The 19,408-nt window shown below is 44.7% G+C and overlaps 1 protein-coding gene and 1 long non-coding RNA gene across 2 annotated transcripts in view; one reads left to right on the top strand and one right to left on the bottom strand.

Annotated features, from left to right (window-relative positions):
* Positions 1-19,408, bottom strand: part of PRMT8 (protein arginine methyltransferase 8) — a 199,807-nt gene that overhangs the window by 98,174 nt on the left and 82,225 nt on the right. The window lies entirely within an intron of this gene.
* LOC126006680 (uncharacterized) lies at positions 67-14,032 on the top strand. Its single transcript, XR_007494871.1, has 4 exons — positions 67-113; positions 1,250-1,340; positions 2,260-2,406; positions 13,901-14,032. It is a non-coding gene; the product is annotated as an uncharacterized LOC126006680 (long non-coding RNA).

The following is a 19,408-nucleotide window of genomic DNA, read 5'->3' as shown; positions in this document are numbered from 1 at the left end:
CGAGAGGGGGGGGGGTGGAGAGAGAAGGAGAGAGTAGAGAGAGAGAGAGGAGAGAGCTAGAGAGAAAGAGAGAAGCCACACGCTCCCTGCGTCTATCTCCAAGGGGCTGCCGGGTGAGTGGGGGCTGGGGATTGGGGAGGCGGTGCGGGAGAGCTGGAGGTAGTTGGGCGCACACCCAGGTCCCCCCCAACTCCAGGGACCGCCCCCCCCAGCAATGAGTCCTTCCTCCCCCCCATCACCCCTGCTCAGGTGTCATAAGGGCGGCAGGGTGGTCTCCAGGCTATAGGGTGCTGCTGTTGCAACTCCACTCCAAGAGAGTGAGGGGGTCCCAGGCCTCCTCTGGGTCTCCCCCCTCCCGGGGGGTTTACTGTACCCCATGCACCCCACCGTGCACCCAATGAGAACCAGCTCTGGGCCACCACGATGACCACGCTGCCCCCCCTCTCTGGCACCCAAGCTTGCACGCTCCTCTCCAGCTTCCAGATTCCCTCCCACCCACCCACCACCCACCTCACCCCCTCCCACACATCCATGATGAACTATGGTTTGGGGAGCAGAAGTGTGGGGGTGTCCCGAGGAGGGAAGGTCCTTCATTCTTACTTCAACTCTCCTGCCAAGTATGGCACGGCTGACCCTCCGTTTCTTCTTCCCAACTGGGTGTTTGGGGATTACTGGGAGATCTGGCCTTTGGCCCAGGAGGATGGAGAAAGGGGTCAGCAGAAAGTGACCAGGACAAGAGGGGTCCAGTAGAGAGCCAGACTGCAGGAAACACACCCCCTAACCCAGCCAAGCACTGCCCCCCCTCTCATTCACACCCCACCCCTGTAGAGGGGTCCTATCCCTCCTCGCTCCTCCTCACCCCTCCCCTTTGTCACAGGCACCAGATTTTGAAGTCCCTTTTATGGCTGAGAGGAAGAGACTGCCACTGGTACCTATTAGGGTTCTGTTGAGTTTGGGCGGCAGCAGGGGTGTGAATTTGGATCCAATGTCTCCCTGCCTCCCCCTGCTTTCTCTCTGTCTTTCTGGCCATCTGTCGGGGCGGGTGGGAGCTAGAACAAAGGGAGGGGGAACCCCCACACTGTTCTCCCTCTGCAATGGTCCATTCCGAGTCTCCCAAAACACACACACACACACACACACTCCTTGCTGCACCCCAGACTCCTTCCAAGACCCTTCACCGCCGCTGCTTTTAGCTCAGTCAGGGCCAGGGAAGCAGCGAAGTGGTCTTTTGAAACGCCAGCCTTCACAGATACCAGGACTTGCAGCGGGAGAACTGAACTGAGCTGGCACTCTGCACGCATGCCCTGTGCGCTCGTCATCACCTCTGACAGCCAAGAAGCGTGAGTCTGATTGTCCTCAGCTCACCCCCTTCCCTGGACCCCCCCTCCCCTCCCAAATCCATTGAAGAAATGGGCCAGAATCTAAAAAGACCTCCATCTCCAGGTCCCAGGGGGCAAACCCAAGAAGGCAGGGCAATAAGTGGAAATGGGAAGGGAAGGGAAAAGAGAGACGGAGGATAGAGGAAGTGGGGGGAAAGTGATCAGAGACCCCACAAGAGGTTTTATATATGTTCATGTTGGGAGTGGGGGGAGGAAGGGAAGATGGAGAAGAAGTGAAAAAAATCAGCATCAATGAAGGAATGACCCATAATCTAGCTTGACCTTCGTTCTAGTTGCTTTCTCTAGTTGAGAAAGCCTCTCTTTTTTGGCCAGGCCTTGTTCTGTTCTTTCTCCCCCATATCCTAGCAGCCTGTCTGTGGTGCTGGTGGGTGACCGAGTGAATGAGGTGGACCTCAAGCATGGCCTTCGCTCTTCAGAATACTTGTTTTATAAGCAGCTTGCACAGACTGCTGGTCCCAGCCCCAAAATGGACTTTTAGGACCACCATCAAGCAGGGCCATTCCCTGCTGCTCCTTCTTTCCTCCTGTCCTTGCACTTTCCAAACCAGGACCCCAGCATGTGAAGGAGGTAGGCCTGGTCCCCAAGTCCTTTAGTCCGCTGACTGCTGTTGGAGGAGCATCTGAGAGCCTCCCTCGGGTTCCCAGTGGCACACACCCAGCCCCCCCAGCCCCCCAGCACCCCATCACTGTTTTCTGCCCGTGCAGCTTCTCCGTGACTAACCCGGGAGGAGGGGCGTGGAGACAGGCTCCCACCGAAATAGGCCGCTGCCTGTGCGTGATCATGTTGCTATGAGAACCCCAGTGGGTGTGTTTCCTCCATTCTCTGTTGAAATGTTGGCTCGGGCTTGGCTTCTCCCCAGGCACAGATTTGACTCCCCTCAGAACAGGGAGTGAAGAGGCTGCGATGGATGGAGAGAGCTGCCTGCCTGCCTTCTCCCTGGCAAGAGTCCTTGTTTCCAATTAATTCCTCCAGCCCAGAGCTAGCCCTTGGACCACCAAAGATGGGGGTAGGGGTTGGGGGTTGGGGAGGTCACAGGTTCCTTAATAAGGACCAGAGGATGTAAGCTAAGGCTTGAAAGTGGCTATATCCGTTATGGATGGCGCCATCTTGGAGCTGGAGGGGTCCCCATTCCATCCCCAATGTCATCACAAACTCACCAAAAAAAAAGAGAGAGAGAGAGAGAGACAGAGAGAGAGAAATAGAGAGACCAAATTAGACCCAGGGGCATGAGGAGTCCAATCTATGCCCATCTTTTAGGCTAAGCAAACTGCCTGTGGTAAGGAGAGGAATTCACATAGGGAGTTATAACTTTTTGGAGGGTTATTTTTTCACCAGGCCCACCATTCACGAGAATTGGTTCTGTCTTCCCAGCTCCTTTTGCATAAATCTATTAGCGAAATTTTTTTTTGGTTTTTGGGCCACACCCAGTGACTCTCAGGGGTTACTCCTGGCTATGTGCTCAGAAATTGCTCCTGACTTGGGGGACCATATGGGATGCCCGGGGATTGAACCGCAGTCCATCCTAGGCTAGTGCAGACAAGGCAGATGCTTTACCACTCCACCTCCCCGCCACCGCTCCAGCCCTATAGTAGCGGAATTTTTTTTACAAGAGTAATTAGTCGCGCCATGGCCTAGAGAGATTGCACAGCTGTAGGGTGTTTGCCTTGCACGCAGAAGATTCGGGACTAATGGTAGTTCAAATCTCAGCATCCTATATGGTCCCCCAAGCCTGCCAGGGGCAATTTCTGTGCACAGAGTCAGGATTAAACCCTGAGCACAATCAGGTGTGATCCAAAAACCGAAAAAAAAAAATTGTTTTGTGTCGCACCATAGAGAACTTCATGGGCCTTTCTGATATATTTGGATCACTCAGAGGCATGGCACTTGATAACAAAAGATGGCCACTGAGACCTTCTCAGAGTGACTTCAGTCACTTTGCATGCTTGAAAATGTGCAATGACTGGGGCTGGAAAGATAGGACATTGGAAAGGGTGTTTGCTGACCTGGGCCCTAGCCCCAGCATCCTCTAGGGTTCCCTGAACATCGCCAGGAATAATTTGTGAGTGCAAAGCCAGGAGTAACCCACTGAGCACCACTGAGTAGATACCAAAAAATCAAAAGCAAACAAATAAGAAAAATGCAATGATTTGTAGAAGAGAGATATAAATAGAAAGGATATTAAGGTTGCTGAAGGCCAACAGGGAGTCCTCGAGGGTGTAAGTTGAATGGGACCACATTCCTGCAAGATAATAATGCCACAAAGACATATTTGGTTTTGTTTCCTGTGCTTGAGGGTTAAATAAGAAGTGCTGGATATCTAATCCGGGTTGACTCTGCTGAGCAAGGCAAGTGCCCCATCAACCATACTACGCTTGCTCCAGTCTCTCCTCCTTCTTTACTTACACTAGAACTTGCAGTGGGACAGTCTGTCTTCAGTCTGTCTTCTGCCATCTTGTCATAAAGACACCATGTGTTCATTGTGCTGGGGCTTCTCCCAGCCCAGGAGCTAACTACCCCGTATGCAGTGAAACTGACTCTACACTTCACATGCACCCCTGCTGTTCTTTCCCTTGCTCTCAGAAGTAGGGACTTGTCTGCCAAGTAGACAAAACAATGGCAAATCCTGACCTTCAGAGGCTAGGCAGCTTCCATAACTAAAGCAAACATACTTGATCCTGGTGGGATGGTTCCCAGAGGAGCCCTTTCAGAAGCTTCCAGAACACCAATCTGTTGGTTCCACTGCAGAGAGCATGATTTAGTGCAGCCTGGGCACCTGCAGTTTTTCTTCTTTTTTAATTCTTTACGTGATGCTAAGTGGGCCAGATGGAACCAAGCCAAAGCTGCAGCGTTCAGATACCTGGTGAAGTCACCAGGCAGCCCCACACCTGTTCAGTTCTCCTGTTCACACATGCTCACACACACACACACACACACACACACACACATATACAGACTCCACATATACACACATGTGCATCCACACACATCATCCCACACATATGAGTATGTATACTGTCAAACATATGTATATGCATGTATATGTATATACATGGCACCCCGCATATATATACATACATCATACATGTATGTGCAAACACACTCAAAACCTTCTGCAGGCTTATTTCTCCCTAATCTGGGGGCATATTCTTTGTTTTGGTTTTGGTTTTAGTTTTTGGGTGACACCCCGCAGCGCTCAGGGGTTACTCCTGGCTCTCGGCTCAGAAATCACTCCTGGCAGGCTTGGGGGGACCATATGGGATGCTGGGATTCGAACCACCATCCTTCTGCATGCAAGGCATGCAAAGAACAGGGGCATAAGGTGGTCAACACTGGTGGTGGGAATTGCCCCAATTTGTTGTCACTAGGTACCTTAAACTTAATTGTGAATGACTTTTAATTCACATTGGTCTCAATAAAATCTATTTAAAAAGAGAAAAAGACCAGAGAGATAGCACAGCAGCATTTGCCTTGCAAGCAGCAGATCCAGGACGAATGGTGGTTTGAATCCCAGCATCCCATATGGTCCCCCAAGCCTGCTAGGAAGAATTTCTGAGCACAGATCCAGAAGTAATCCTTGAGTGATCAAAAACCAAAAAAAAAAAAAAAAAAAAAAAAAAAAAAAAAAAAAAACAGAAAAAAAGAAAGGGAAAGAAGAAAAGAAAGAAAGAAAGAAAGAAAGAAAGAAAGAAAGAAAGAAAGAAAGAAAGAAAGAAAGAAAGAAAGAAAGAAAGAAAGAAAGAAAGAAAGAAAGAAAGAAAGAAAGAAAGAAAGAAAGAAAGAAGAAAGAAAGAGAGAGAAAGGAAGGAAGGAAGGAAGGAAGGAAGGAAGGAAGGAAGGAAGGAAGAAAACAAAGAAAGGAAGGAAGGAAGAAAACAAAGGAAGAAAGGAAGGAAGGAAGGAAGGAAACAAAGGAAGGAAGGAAGAAAACAAAGGAAGGAAGGAAGGAAGGAAGGAAGGAAGGAAGGAAGGAAGAAAAAAGAAAGGAAGGAAGGAAGAAAAAAAGAAAGGGAGGAAGGAAGGAAGGAAGAAAACAAAGAAAGGAAGGAAGGAAGAAAACAAAGAAAGGAAGGAAGAAAACAAAGGAAGGAAGGAAGGAAGGAAGAAAAAAGAAAGGAAGGAAGGAAGAAAACAAAGGAAGGAAGGAAGGAAGGAAGGAAGGAAGGAAGGAAGGAAGAAAAAAGAAAGGAAGGAAGGAAGAAAAAAAGAAAGGGAGGAAGGAAGGAAGAAAACAAAGAAAGGAAGGAAGGAAGAAAACAAAGAAAGGAAGGAAGAGAAAGGAAATAAACAGAAAAAGGAAGACAGAAAACAAAGAGAAAAAAGGAAGAAAGTAAGAAAGAGAAATAATAAAGAGAAAGAAAGAAAAAGAAAACAAAAGAGGAAGAAAAAGAAGAAACAGAAAGAAAAAAGGAAGACAGAAAACAAAGAAACAAAGAGAAAAAGGAAAAAGAAAGAGAAGAAAAAGAAACAAAAAGAGAAAGAGAGAGAACGAGAGAAGAAAGGAAAGGAGGAAGGAAGAAAAGAGAAAAGTCAGGTCTCTAGCACAGAGTCTTGAGATCCAAGGGGCTCTGGGGGAAAGTGGTGCTGACTGCAGAGCTAATAGTCCAAGGCAGGAAGGTGACTCGAAAGGGGCTTGGACTGAGTCTTCTAAATATATTTTTATGATTAATTTTTATATATTATTTAAACACCTTGATTACATACATGATTGTGTTTGGGTTTCAGTCATGTAAAGAACACCACCCATCACCAGTGCAACATTCCCATCACCAATGTCCCAAATCTCCCTCCTCCTCACCCGACCCCCCCCCCCCCCCGCCTGTACTCTAAACAGGCTTTCCATTTCCCTCATACATTCTCATTATTAGGACAGTTCAAAATGTAGTTATTTCTCTAACTAAACTCATCACTCTTTGTGGTGAGCTTCCTGAGGTGAGCTGGAACTTCCAGCTTTTTTCTCTTTTGTGTCTGAAAATTATTATTGCAAGAATGTCTTTCATTTTTCTTAAAACCCATAGATGAGTGAGACCATTCTGCGTTTTTCTCTCTCTCTCTCTGACTTATTTCACTCAGCATAATAGATTCCGTGTACATCCATGTATAGGAAAATTTCATGACTTCATCTCTCCTGACAGCTGCATAATATTCCATTGTGTATATGTACCAGATTCTTTAGCCATTCATCTGTTGAAGGGCATCTTGGTTGTTTCCAGAGTCTTGCTATGGTAAATAGTGCTGCAATGAATATAGGTGTAAGGAAGGGATTTTTGTATTGTATTTTTGTGTTCCTAGGGTATATTCCTAGGAGTGGTATAGCTGGATTGTATGGGAGCTCGATTTCCAGTTTTTGGAGGAATATCCATATTGCTTTCCATAAAGGTTGAACTAGACGGCATTCCCACCAGCAGTGGATAAGAGTTCCTTTCTCTCCACATCCCCGCCAACACTGTTTATTCTCATTCTTTGTGATGTGTGCCATTCTCTGTGGTGTGAGGTGGTATCTCATTGTTGTTTTGATTTGCATCTCCCTGATGATTATTGATGTGGAGCATTTTTTCATGTGTCTTTTGGCCATTTGTATTTCTTCTTTGTCAAAGTGTCTGTTCATTTCTTCTCCCCATTTTTTGATGAAATTAGATGGTTTTTTTTTTCTTGTAAAGTTTTGTCAGTGCCTTGTATATTTTGGAGATTAGCCCCTTATCTGATGGGTATTGAGTAAATAGTTTCTCCCACTCAGTGGGTGGCTCTTGTATCCTGGGAACTATTTCCTTTGAGGTGCAGAAGCTTCTCAGCTTAATATATTCCCATCTGTTAATCTCTGCTTTCACTTGCTTGGAGAGTGCAGTTTCCTCCTTGAAGATGCCTGTAGTCTCAATGTCCTGGAGTGTTTTGCCTAAGTGGATTAAAGACCTCGATATTAGACCCAAAACCATAAGATATATAGAGTCTTCTAAATCTTTAGAGCTCCATGTCCCATCACTGAAAGCTTGGTTCTGCCACATCAATCGCTACTGCAGTGAATATGTAGAGCCTTGCAGGGTGGGCAGGGGCCTCTGAGGTTCTCCCTGATATGCCCTGGTCTCCAGAATGTGCATCTCTGGGACACTCATGAAGAGGAGACTGCACAGCAATCTAACTTCTGCTGTCTCCCCAGGTCCAGCTCCAGCCATTTTCAGCATGCCATTTTCTCAGACCTGCAGACTTTATTGTCTGGCATGTTTAAAGGGTAATTGTTGGTCTTGAGACCTGAGTTCTGAACAAAGAGGGATGCCATTTTGTAAAGGCCACATGACAGGCTGCTTCTCAGGTTCTGAGCAGGAGAGGCACCATTTTGTAAGAGCCACATGGTGTAAGCCACATGCTAGATCTTCACAAGCCTATTTCCATGGCCTTAAGTTTGATCTCTAAGCACTGCTGGATGTGAGCCCCTGTCCCCTGAAAGAAATCCTTGCCATGCAGTCTCCTCCTTCTCCTCCTAAAGAAAAAAAATCACACACAGCCAGGACTCTCATAGGTCCCACTGCAGTGAGTCTATAGCTCTTCCAAAAATCAAGCCATCAGCAGTTGACGGTCTTAGCTTCAGGACCATGTAGGAAACAAGCCTAGTCTACCCGACTGCAGCATTCTCATGCATGAAAACCATGAGTCAAAAGGTCCATGTCTGACCCAAACCCAATCATTTCTTCGACCGCCTCCCAAAGAACAATTTGCCAGGAGTGCTGTCAGAAACCACAGAGCCATTCTACATCCCCTCACTCCCATTAAAACCAAAAGGCTTCTTCTTTGCACTGATGATTAAATCAATTCATTGTGGCTGTGTGCTGCATGTGACAGTGGTTTGGTTATTCTAACACTATCTGGGAGATCATCTGCTTTGTAGTTCTGCACTAATGGCTTAATTCTTGGTGTTTTATGCCACCCAAGGAACCGAGCACTATTGTTACCTTCCAGGGCCAGGACAACTCAAAAACCAAATAAACATTTTATCATTTTTAATAGTCTGTGAAGGAATGCAAACGACTTCATGGAAAGGGGATGAAATAGCAGAGAGATTACTGTGTACCAAATTCTTCTGAAAATGCAAACATGACAGGATTGGCTGCTTTTTCTTGGTGGAGGTTGAGCATCCCACTCCTTTCCTTCTCAATTTTTAATTTTTAATTATCTTTTTTTTTCATTTTTGTCTGAATACTCCCTCCTATAAAATAATTTTTTCAGCCCCAGATGAGTGGGTCTGAAGCAGAGTAGCCACGTGAAATAAACCAAGCTAATTGTAGAAAAAAATTCATGGAGTCAGGTGGCTTTTCTCCTTGTGATCTCTCTGAACCTGCAAAAATTCTACTTACCAGTTCAAATTTAACCAGGAGGGGAAGGTCCAGTGACAGACAAAATTACCTATGCAGGTAGACTTTAACAAGTCAAAGGGGTTAGTGAAAAGCAAGAGGAAGTTGGGGAGTACCTTTCTTTTGGGAAGTTGGGGAACAACATGCTTCCTCTTGCTTCCAAGAGAAAGTTGGGGAACACCTTTGCTTTGTTTCTATAAATTATAAAGCAGAGTGTAACCTGATTATTCACCCCATTCTGTTCAAATAATTGAGAAGGGCTACAAAAGTCTTCTATTGTTCTCCTGGAGATATACAGGAACCTTCCTCAAGAAAAAAAAAAAAGATAGAAAAGTGGCTATTAATTTGTATAGGCACAGTAAAAGTTGGGGAAATAAAAAAGGAAACAGAAAACTTCTAGGAGCAAGTAAGATGATGAGAAAAAATTGTTTTTAGGGGCCGGAGAGATAGCATGGAGATAAGGCGTTTGCCTTTCATGCAGGAGGTCATTGGTTCAAATCCCGGCGCCCCATATGGTCCCCTGTGCCTGCCAGGAGCAATTTCTGAGCCTGGAGCCAGGAACAACCCCTGAGCACTGCTGGGTGTGACCCAAAAACCAAAAAAAAAAAAAAATTGTTTTTAATTCTTAGGACTCACTACTTATGAGGGCACACTTGACTGTAAAAGCATATACATCATTCTCAAAGCAATCAGTTTTTCACATATTCTTGTCTTATTCAGATCGTAAAATATTTGCATAGACTTCTCTGAACATAAACATTAGAACTTTTCTAAAGATATACTTAATTTGAAAGCAAGTCGCTCAATATCCTTACACCAAACACTGTCATTTATACAAGTCTAGAGCATCAAGTTCCTTTTCCATAAACTTCTCTAAACAAAATCATAAAAACCTTTCTGCAGATATATGGTTTGAAAATAAGTTTGCTAAAACATTCTTATAATGAGCACTGTCATAAGAGTCTGGAGTATCCAAGTTCCTTTTCCATAGTTCTCTGTGGGCAAAAACATTAGAACATTATTTTTAATATATTTTATTTAAACACCTTGATTACATACATGATTGTGTTTGGGTTTCAGTCATGTAAAGAACACCACCCATCACCAGTGCAACATTCCCATCACCAATGTCCCAAATCTCCCTCCTCCCCTCCTGACCCCCGCCTAGGCTTTCCATTTCCCTCATACATTCTCATTATTAGGACAGTTTAAAATGTAGTTATTTCTCTAACTAAACTCATCACTCTTTGTGGTGAGCTTCCTGAGGTGAGCTGTAACTTCCAGCTCTTTTCTCTTTTGTGTCTGAAAATTATTATTGCAAGAATGTCTTTCATTTTTCTTAAAACCCATAGATGAGTGAGACCATTCTGCGAAAAACATTAGAACATTATTGCAGGCATTCTTCATTTGATAATAAATGACTAACTACCGTATTTTCTGGTGCATAAGACGACCCCCCTAATTTTACAGTTAAAACATAGGGTTAGGCCTATATTCGCTGTATAAGACAGAACGTTCCTGTGCTGCAACTGTATGTACCACAGTGAGCCAATCACAGCAAGCAAAGGTTCAAAGGTTCTACTGGAATAGACTTCCTCTCTGACTCTGCCAATCTGAGCAGGCTTTTGACAGTGTAGATTTGGGTCCAGAACATTGTCTAATTTGCATGCATCAAAAGCCTGCTTGGATTGGCTGAGTCAGAGAGTCGGTCCGAGCAGCCTTGCAGTGATTGGTGCAGGATCGAGTTGGAAATTCGTTTGATGGTAATATCCAGACGGTTTTTGTTTAGTGGCATATCGAAATGTTTTTCGGGATATATGCGGCATATAAGACGACCCCCGATTTTCGGCTGACTTTTTTTTTTCTCGTTTCAAAAGTCGTCTTATACGCCGGAAAATACGGTAATATACACAATCAAGCATCAAAGCAAAAGGGAAACATTCACTAGGATAGCCGAGAACCATTAAACATCTAACAACATTATGCATTTCCCCAGAACTGTGCAAACTAGTATTAAACCGCTAAAGTTGGATACTTAATTTTCTGTTTGCAGCGGGGCATAGAACAAAACAATAGTTATAACACCTAATACAGGTAGAACACACAATAATATAGTGATCAATACAAATAGAATTAAGAGAGTGACATGGAGGAAAAGTTCATTTTGGGAGGTGACCCAGGTGCAGGAGGTTCTGAAAGCAGTTTCTCCTCAGTTGGGCTTTGACTGAGCTTGGTTTCTTCTCTTTCACCTTCTGTGGTAGGCTGCTGAGGTCACTTGGGATGGAAAAGCCTGCTGTACCTAGGCCGAAATCTGTGAGGTGGGGAACTTTCTCAGCTTTCTGCTGTTGGTCACCCTCCAATGGGGTTGTATCTTTGATTTCTACCCACCCCATCAGTGATCCCAATAAGCTGCTGCAGATTGGGGAGCCAAGGTCTTCGCACAAAGTGTCTTCAGTAGAAGAAAGACAATGGACGTTGGCATCTGGGTGCTACCCAGAGTCTTCAGCTCTCTCCCCTTCACTGCCTGCTTCTGTCCCAGCTGAGAGGGCATCTGCCACCATAAGTCACAGGTGAAGCAGCTGAGCAAGGCCAGGGGATGAAAAAGCAGAACCTATGTTGATTGGAAACTTAACAGCTACCTTTCACTGATTCCACCAAGTTCAGATACATTAGCAAGTTTTGGTCCCCTCTCTCCTTTCATAATATCAACCTTCACAGTCTCCCCATTTCCAACACTATACAGAAGATTCCTGGGATTGTTTTTTTAATAACTATCTCATGAAATAAGACATCTTCTTTGGTATCATTTCTGCTGATAAATTTTTTTTTATTTAAACACCTTGGTTACAAACATGATTGTGGTTGGGATTCAGTCATATCAGATGACACCCCCCCCCCCATCTCCAGTGTAACATTCCCATCACCAATGACCCAAATATCCCTCCTCCCCTCCCTGCCTGTACTCTAGACAGGCTTTCCACTTCCCTCATATATTCTCATTGTTAGGATAGTTCACAATGTGGTTATTTCTCTAACTAATCATCACTCTTTGTGGTGAGATTCATGAGGTCGGCTGTAACGTCCAGCCCTCCTCTCTTTTGTCTCTGAAAATTGTTGAGAAATGTCTTTCATTTTTCTTAAAACCCATAGATGAGTGAGACCATTCTCCATCTTTCTCTTTCTCTCTAACTTATTTCACTCAGCATAATAGATTCCATGTACATCCATGTATAGGAAAATTTCACGACTTCATCTGTTGACAAATTCTTAACCATTCTGGACATTGAACACTTAGCAATGCCTAGGACTTGGGTTGCCAACACTAGCTTGTTATTCTAACTCCAGGCTTGAGGGTGGAGGTATCTCTGGTAGAGCTGTTTATAGACTCTCAGTCTGCAGAGGCAATAGCCAGGTCATCATGTGTGAGAGATGGGGGTCTCTTTGGTTTAGTGTCAATAGTAAATGATAAAATTATTAGCCCTGGGAAGGCCTTTAGAGATCGAAAACTCCCTCAAGATTGGGCACCCTTCCCCTCTTGAGACATGTTTGCAGGAGAATCTCTAGGGAACCTGGCACATACAATTCAGAGTGAGAAATGCAGGTAGATGGACCAGACGCAGTGGTCCTCAAACTATGGCCCGCGGGCCACATACTGTATTTGTATCTGTTTTGTTTCTTCATTGCAAAATAAGATATATGCAGTGTGCATAAGAATTCGTTGATAAGTTTTGTTTTTACTATAGTTAGACCCTCCAATGGTCTGAGGGACAGTGAACTGGCCCCCTGTTTAAAAAGTTTGACGACCCCTGGACCTGAGCAACATGAAGCCATTCAGAAAGGGGAATATATTACACTGAAGTTCCAGTGCTTTGCACCGCCTATATAATCCAGCTTTAGGGGAAAATTATGGTGATTATCCACCAGAGGTCAGGTCACTCACCATTGTTTGGGATCTTTTTAGGTCTCTGTTGGAGCACCAGGTGTAAAATAAATCCTCATTTCTTATTTCCTCATGATCTCTCCATTGACCAATTCAATTTGGCTGGGAGGAGGAGAGTCCAATGAGAAAGTAACGTACCTATCCAGGTGAACTTTTACAAGTCAAAGTGGTTAGTGAAAAGCAAGAGGAAGTTGAGGAACTTCCACCTTTGTTTTGGATAAAGGCAGTGTGTTATCTCACACTGTCCTAAATGCCCCAAAGCTGCTAGAAATTTATGAATCAAAAGCTCAATATACATCATCTCCTATTAGCCCTAGCAGCTGCTCTGGAAAGCTAGAACACTAGTCCTTTAGCACATCTTTCAGGGAAAATGAGATATAGATTGAGGGACACTTAAGGAGTTCGGCTCCTTTCGTTACTTACCAGTCAGCGGCTTAAGAGTTAGGAGGCCCATACCTCTGTCTCTCTGTCTCTCTCTCTCTTTTGGTCTCTGTCTCTTTTTCTGACATATGGACAAAGAAACCCAAAAGATGCTATAGAACCTCGTTAGAGGTTTGAGAGTCCCCACTCCAGAAGCAAATTTTTTGGGGGGTCACACCGGCAGCTCAGGGGTCCCTCCTGGCTCTATACTCAGAAATCACTCCTGGCAGGCTTGGGGGACCATATGGGATGCCGGGATTCGAACCACTGACCTTCTGCATGCAAGGCAAATGCCTTAATTCCACACTATCTCTTCGGCCCCAGAAGCAATTTTTTTTTTTTTTTTTTGGTTTTTGGGTCACACCCAGCTGCACTCACCTGGCAGGCTCGAGGGACCATAGGGGATATAGGGGATATTGGGGATTGAACCCCGGTCTGTCCTGAGTTGGCCACATGCAAGGGCAACCCCTACCACTGTGCTATTACTCTAACCATTTTTGTTTATTTTTGGACACAACCAGAGGTGTTCAGGGTTTACTCAGGGCTCTACTTTCAAGGTCCATTTCTGAGAGGGGGTTTGAGCACTATATATGGTGCTGAGAACCAAACCCAAGTCAGCAGCACACAAAACATGCACCCTACCCTCTATCCTATTACTCTAACACCCAGAGGCTTATTTTCTCTATATAAATACAAAACTTCCTGTGCACCTCAAATTTGTGCGAGCATTTTTATCTTGGCTATATGGTTTTCTTTGCATTTTTAAGCCTATCATAAATGATATCCTTTGCTTATTTCAGGAACGGATGGCCAGATTAGGACCCAGGCCTGAAAATGCACAATGAGCAGAGGTGACCAGAGAAGTGCTGATTCCACCTAGTTCCCTTCTGGACACATTTCACTACCCCCAAAGTCTTTCTGGTTGGAAAATCACCCCCTGTGCCTTATCTCCAACCTCAGGTCAAACAAAACTATTAAAGCAAAGTCTCTGCATGAAGTAATCCTGACCAGGCTGAGGGTGCAACACAGATAGTCTGGCCATCTTGTACTTAGTATGTCCACCAAACTGCCTGCCAGAACTATTTTGAGAACAAAGACCACCGCCAGGTGGGGCATCTCTCCTGAGCCTTTCTTGCCCAGGTTTCTTAAAAGACACAATCTTTGTTTGGGGTAAAACCAACTTGTCAATGAACAGATACAAAGAACCCAGGGATGATCTTTATTTTGGGTAAAACAAGGTGAAACCTAACATACTTAGATACTAAACATTGCAATCCCAGAGAGCAGTGTCAAGAATGAGCTGGACCACATTGACAGTGCTTGGGCTTCTCCAAGGCTTGGTTAGAGATCCTTATCAGGCCAATTTCTTGATTTAAAAGATCAAGATCTTCCATTGAGGTGTACTCTGACACTGGAGAAATTTTTATTTTGATGGGAGAGGGCTCGACCATACCCAACTGTGCTGCTTGCTGGCTCTATGCTCAGGGCTCACTCCTAGGGGAGCTTATGCGATCAGGGATCAGACCAAGATTAGCCACATGCAAGGCACCAGTGCCTTACTGCCTTTTCTCTCTCCCTCGCCCCATAGAGGATTATATTTAATTTTAAAAGTGTTTCTTTACTGTAACCCCACCCCTTATTATTTCTGTGTAATCTTACCTACAAAAAAGACCTCCCATTTCTGGGAGGAGTTTTTGGTAGGTAACAAAAAGGTTTGGCCTCAGGGGCAAAGGGGGATTTGCATGGATGGAGTTGGAGAAGCTGCAGGAGGAGATGGCTGAAAGAAGCTAAGACACAGAGCAAGCTAAGGATAGCATGCGTAAATGATTATGATAGGCCACACATGTGGGCCAGGGCAAATAAAGATGTTATTTCCTGAAGAAGCCTGCCTGTGACTTTTTTACCTGCCACTCTCCCAAACTTGCGGACCCACTGGCTGGAGTGGATTGGAGCCACATGGTCCTGGACTGGAAGAGAAAGGTCTCCATTCACCATCCACCACCATCCAAGCCCATCCAAAGGACCTTCTATTATTTTATACTACAAATGGCTCCCTGATGTGAATTTGAATCCTAGACCCAAGAGGACAGCGATCATGGTGAGATTTCTGTTCTTGTGTGTGATTTTGGCTCTTTTCAGCTGCAGTGAGCCCAAAACCTTGGGCCACCACATGGGGCCATTTTCAAAGATGGCCAAGACCCCTTCTGGGAGCAGAAGGGCCAGTGAAACAGGGGAAGTGAAAACTTGGATCACTCCCATCCGAAGCCCAGGACTGAGACTTGGTTGCAAAATAACCTATTTCCAAAGACCTCAGCCTACTAAGAGACTGATGGAGGGCCTTGATTGGAAATGGACCAGGAAGAAAAAGTTTATCTAAATGGACTGATTTACTGAATCATGACCTACAGCATGAAAAATGGATTTCAACTTTGAAAACTTCGGACTGAACTCTCAGCTTGAATCATTTTGAACTCTGTACACCCAGACGCCCCTGGAGGGAAAAATGAGGCCGAAAAGTTTGTGGCAATAACAGCTGCAGTGGCAGCCGGCATCATTCTCAGCAAAAGCACAGGATTGCTCCCTCCCAGCGCAGGTCACTTTTGCTGCGGTCCTGTGGCCCTGAGGGGCAAAAAAGTGGCAGAAAGCTCCTGATCAGGCTAGAAGAGGTGGCACATGCATCTCGGGGCTGGGACCCCATGGAAGTGAAGCCACATGTAAGAAGCCCAGCACATTGGACAAATGGTTGTAGGTGAAGGAATAAAATGGGAAGCCACAGATTTTACACAAAGTCTGGACAATTGGTGTTGGTGATGGGACAATTAGGTGGTGGTATAAAAATTTTAAAAGATGGGAGAAAACAGCGTAGCCCAACTAAAAATTTGATTTAAAAACCGCCTGCATCTAACTTTGCTTCAGGTGCATCTCTTGTCATTTTCTTGCTCATTTATAGTTTTCCATAGTTAATGTTCTCAATTGAAAATTTGTTTTACTGTGTATTTTGATGTATTAGCCTGTTTTTAAAATGTATGTTCTGTATAAATAATCTTGTAATGGTGTGTAAAGTAAGGTTAATAGGAACAAGAAAGTTCCAAGAAATAGGTTAAATAGTATTAGAAGTTTAGGAACAAGAAAGTTCTGGAGTAGTTCTTGGTAGAAAGCATTAAGAAAATTTTAAGTTGCAGCTGTATGGTGGATTTTACAGAAAAGTTATGTCTTTGGAAATGACTAATATGTTAATTTTTACTTTAAACCTTGTTGTTTGGAAATACTACCCACCTTTGGATATAGGCAGAAGCCAGGAAAACAAAGGACAACTTACGCTCTTTCATTTTTATTTAAAAAAGAAAGGGGCAGATGTAACCCCACCCCTCATTCTTCCTGTGTAACCTTACCTACAAGAAAGACCTCCCATTTCTGGGAGGGGTTTTTGGTAGGTAACAAAAAGGTTTGGCCTCAGGGGCAAAGGGGGATTTGCATGGATGGAGTTGGAGGAGCTGCAGGAGGAGAGATGGCTGAAAGAAGCTAAAACGCAGAGCAAACTAAAGATAGCATGTGTAAATGGTTATGATAGGCTACACATGTGGGCCAGGGCAAATAAAGATGTTATTTCCTGAAGAAGTCTGCCTGTAAGTTTTTTACCTGCCGCTCTCCCAAACTTTCGGACCTGCTGGCTGAAGTGGATTGGAGCCATGTGGTCCTGGGCTGGAGGAGAAAGGCCTCCAGTCACCATCCACCACCATCCAAGCCCATCCAAAGGGCCTTTTATTATTTTATACTACACGTTACTTCCCTGATATAAAACTTCACCACATGAGGGTAAGATGAGCCATTTGGAATTCATTCATGTGTCCATAAGACACCACACTTCCTCCAGTTCATGCTCTCTGTTATATTTTAGGGATCCAGAATTGTATTCTATACATTACACAGCAGCTTGCTTCTTTGCCTCAATTTTTATTTCGAGGATGCTCAGTGGAAATTCTGGTTATTAGTTATTAGGTGGCTTAGTCTTTCTGTCTCAGCAAACCATACTTTTATCAACCATTGTACCACTGTTCCTGGCCATAAATATTCTCTGTACTTCCTTATAAATCAGACCTTTTGTTTCCAGGTCTCCATTGCCCCCAGAGTGATATAGTTCTCATCCGCATTGCCAGAGTCTTACCCCATCCTGATTTCCCCACCTGCACTCTCAAGAAACATCCCACCTGCCTTGTTCTTCCACCTGCCTGCACTTCCTTCGATTAGCCTTCCAGGAGGAAGAGGCACAAAATACAAAGCACAAGTCCTTCTGCAAAGGAGGACTGACACCAAGAACCTTAACAGGCAGTGGGGAAAGGGCTCAAGGGAGATGCCAAGACCTGGAGCATATTCTCGGTCGGGAAGTGCTTGGAATGGGTAAGTGCCTATCCTGTTGCAAGACGCTCTGTGGTCTGAAAAGCAATGGACATAGATATCAGCAGTGGTGCCAATTACCTGTCACTCAGGCACCATGCCCACCATGGAGACTGACTTACAAAGCCATTGTCTATCCCTATTTCTTCTGAAAACCTGAATCTGATGATAGCATGATACTGAGTGCTGAACAGAAGCCCTACCACCTAGAAATGACCCCGCTCATACCAAAAGGATCTTTTTTGCCTTTTTTGAAGCAACAGCCACTCTATTCATGCATCCTTGTTCAGATAGATAGTGGTGAGTATCCTGACCTATCAAATGAACTTGAACCTCTGGATGAAGGAGTGAACACCTGGACTGCCAGGTGTGACCCCAAGCATCCCACATCCCTGCATCTCAGTGTGCTGAGAAGAGCCAAGCCCTCATCAGCCCCCTCGTGAAGTTGGCCTAGGGTCACTACTTGAGGGTCATCCTGAGCAACCTTCCCAGACAGCCCCCAAAGAGGAACGACCCCATAACATTTGGGCCCAAGACTCTCTGAATACTTCAAACATCTAGTTGAAGATGCATTCAGGTGTGAGTGGACCCAAGGGGAGGAGGAGTATTCGACTAGAAAAAATAGGGTGGACTCTGGGCTCTTACACACCCGCAGGTGTCACTTCCTCTCTGTGACAGTGCCTTCCCAAATGTTCTTCCCAATTCCCCAATTAACGTGAGCTGGGAGTGAAATGAAGTTCATGTGTCTAAGCATGGTCCCTGGGACAAAGCATTTTGTGGATAATAGAGCCCATGAGATTGCTGCCCAACTTCTCCCCTTGAAAGAACCAAGCTTTATGCCAGAAAGCTATCAAATGCAGAACATGATGGATGAGAAGAAAGAACATGCATACAGGGCACACAGATCTGTGCCCTTGACATTCCAGCTGGGTCATTAAATACCTACGAGGCCTGAAGGAAATCACTGCACCTCTCTGGGCCCATTGATTCTTCTTTAAGGAGAAGAGATAGGCCCAAGGCAAGCTCCAAAACTTTTCTTTTTTTGGCTAGGCCATCATCTGCTAAGTGCCCATTCAGAGAACCTGCCACAATGAAAAGACACTGGAGGTGGGTGACCTGCATTTCATCTTTTTTTTTTTCTTCACAGAATTATTTATGGTACATAGTGACAATGAATGAGAGGCATTCCCACCACCAGTGTTGTCCTCCCTCCACCCCCGTTCCCAGCATGCATCTATCTCCTTCCTTTTTCCCCCCAGAGTACTAGTGTAACTGGTCCCCACTTTACAGCTTATTGTAGATTATCTATTCTGTTGTCGTTTGAGATAAAAAGGATAAGAAAAAAATGAAGAAAAAAATGGTAGCAACTACCAAAAAAAGAAAGAGAAAAAGAAAACAAATGCACCCAGTTAATAAGAAAAAATAATCACCAAATAATAATCACAGGAATGAAAAGGGAAGAGAAAAGTGTAAAAAAAGAGAGAAAGAAAATAAAGTCAAAAACTAACAAGTCAAAAAAAGAAAAAGGAGTGCTGGGGTGGCAGGGTTTGGCATTCCCTCCACTTTTTTTTTTTTTTTTTTTTTTTTTTGCTTGCATAGGCACAGTAAGCATTGGAGGAGAATGGGAATTCCCGTGGCCTAAGAGATTCGGGGCTTCTCCATCCTTGAAACATACCATCATGGAATCAACCCCTGGCTCCATAGATACTCATTACCTCATCCCAAGGACTTTTTATGCGGTGCCAGGAAACTTTCCTCTCAGTTGGGTCATCTGTATTTCAAAGCAGAGCACCAGGGGCCTTGCAAGAGGAAGGCAAAAGCCATGGCTCGCTCTCCCCCACCAGGGTGGCTGGCCATAGAAAGCTCCTGGACACTCATTTCCCCCTACCCCTAGGCTGGAGGCAAAGAAACAA

Source organism: Suncus etruscus, chromosome 4, assembly GCF_024139225.1.
Source record: "Suncus etruscus isolate mSunEtr1 chromosome 4, mSunEtr1.pri.cur, whole genome shotgun sequence".
Taxonomy (NCBI): Eukaryota; Metazoa; Chordata; class Mammalia; order Eulipotyphla; family Soricidae; genus Suncus; species Suncus etruscus.
Note: the sequence above shows the minus strand (reverse complement) of the source record. Positions and strands in the feature narration are given on the sequence as shown.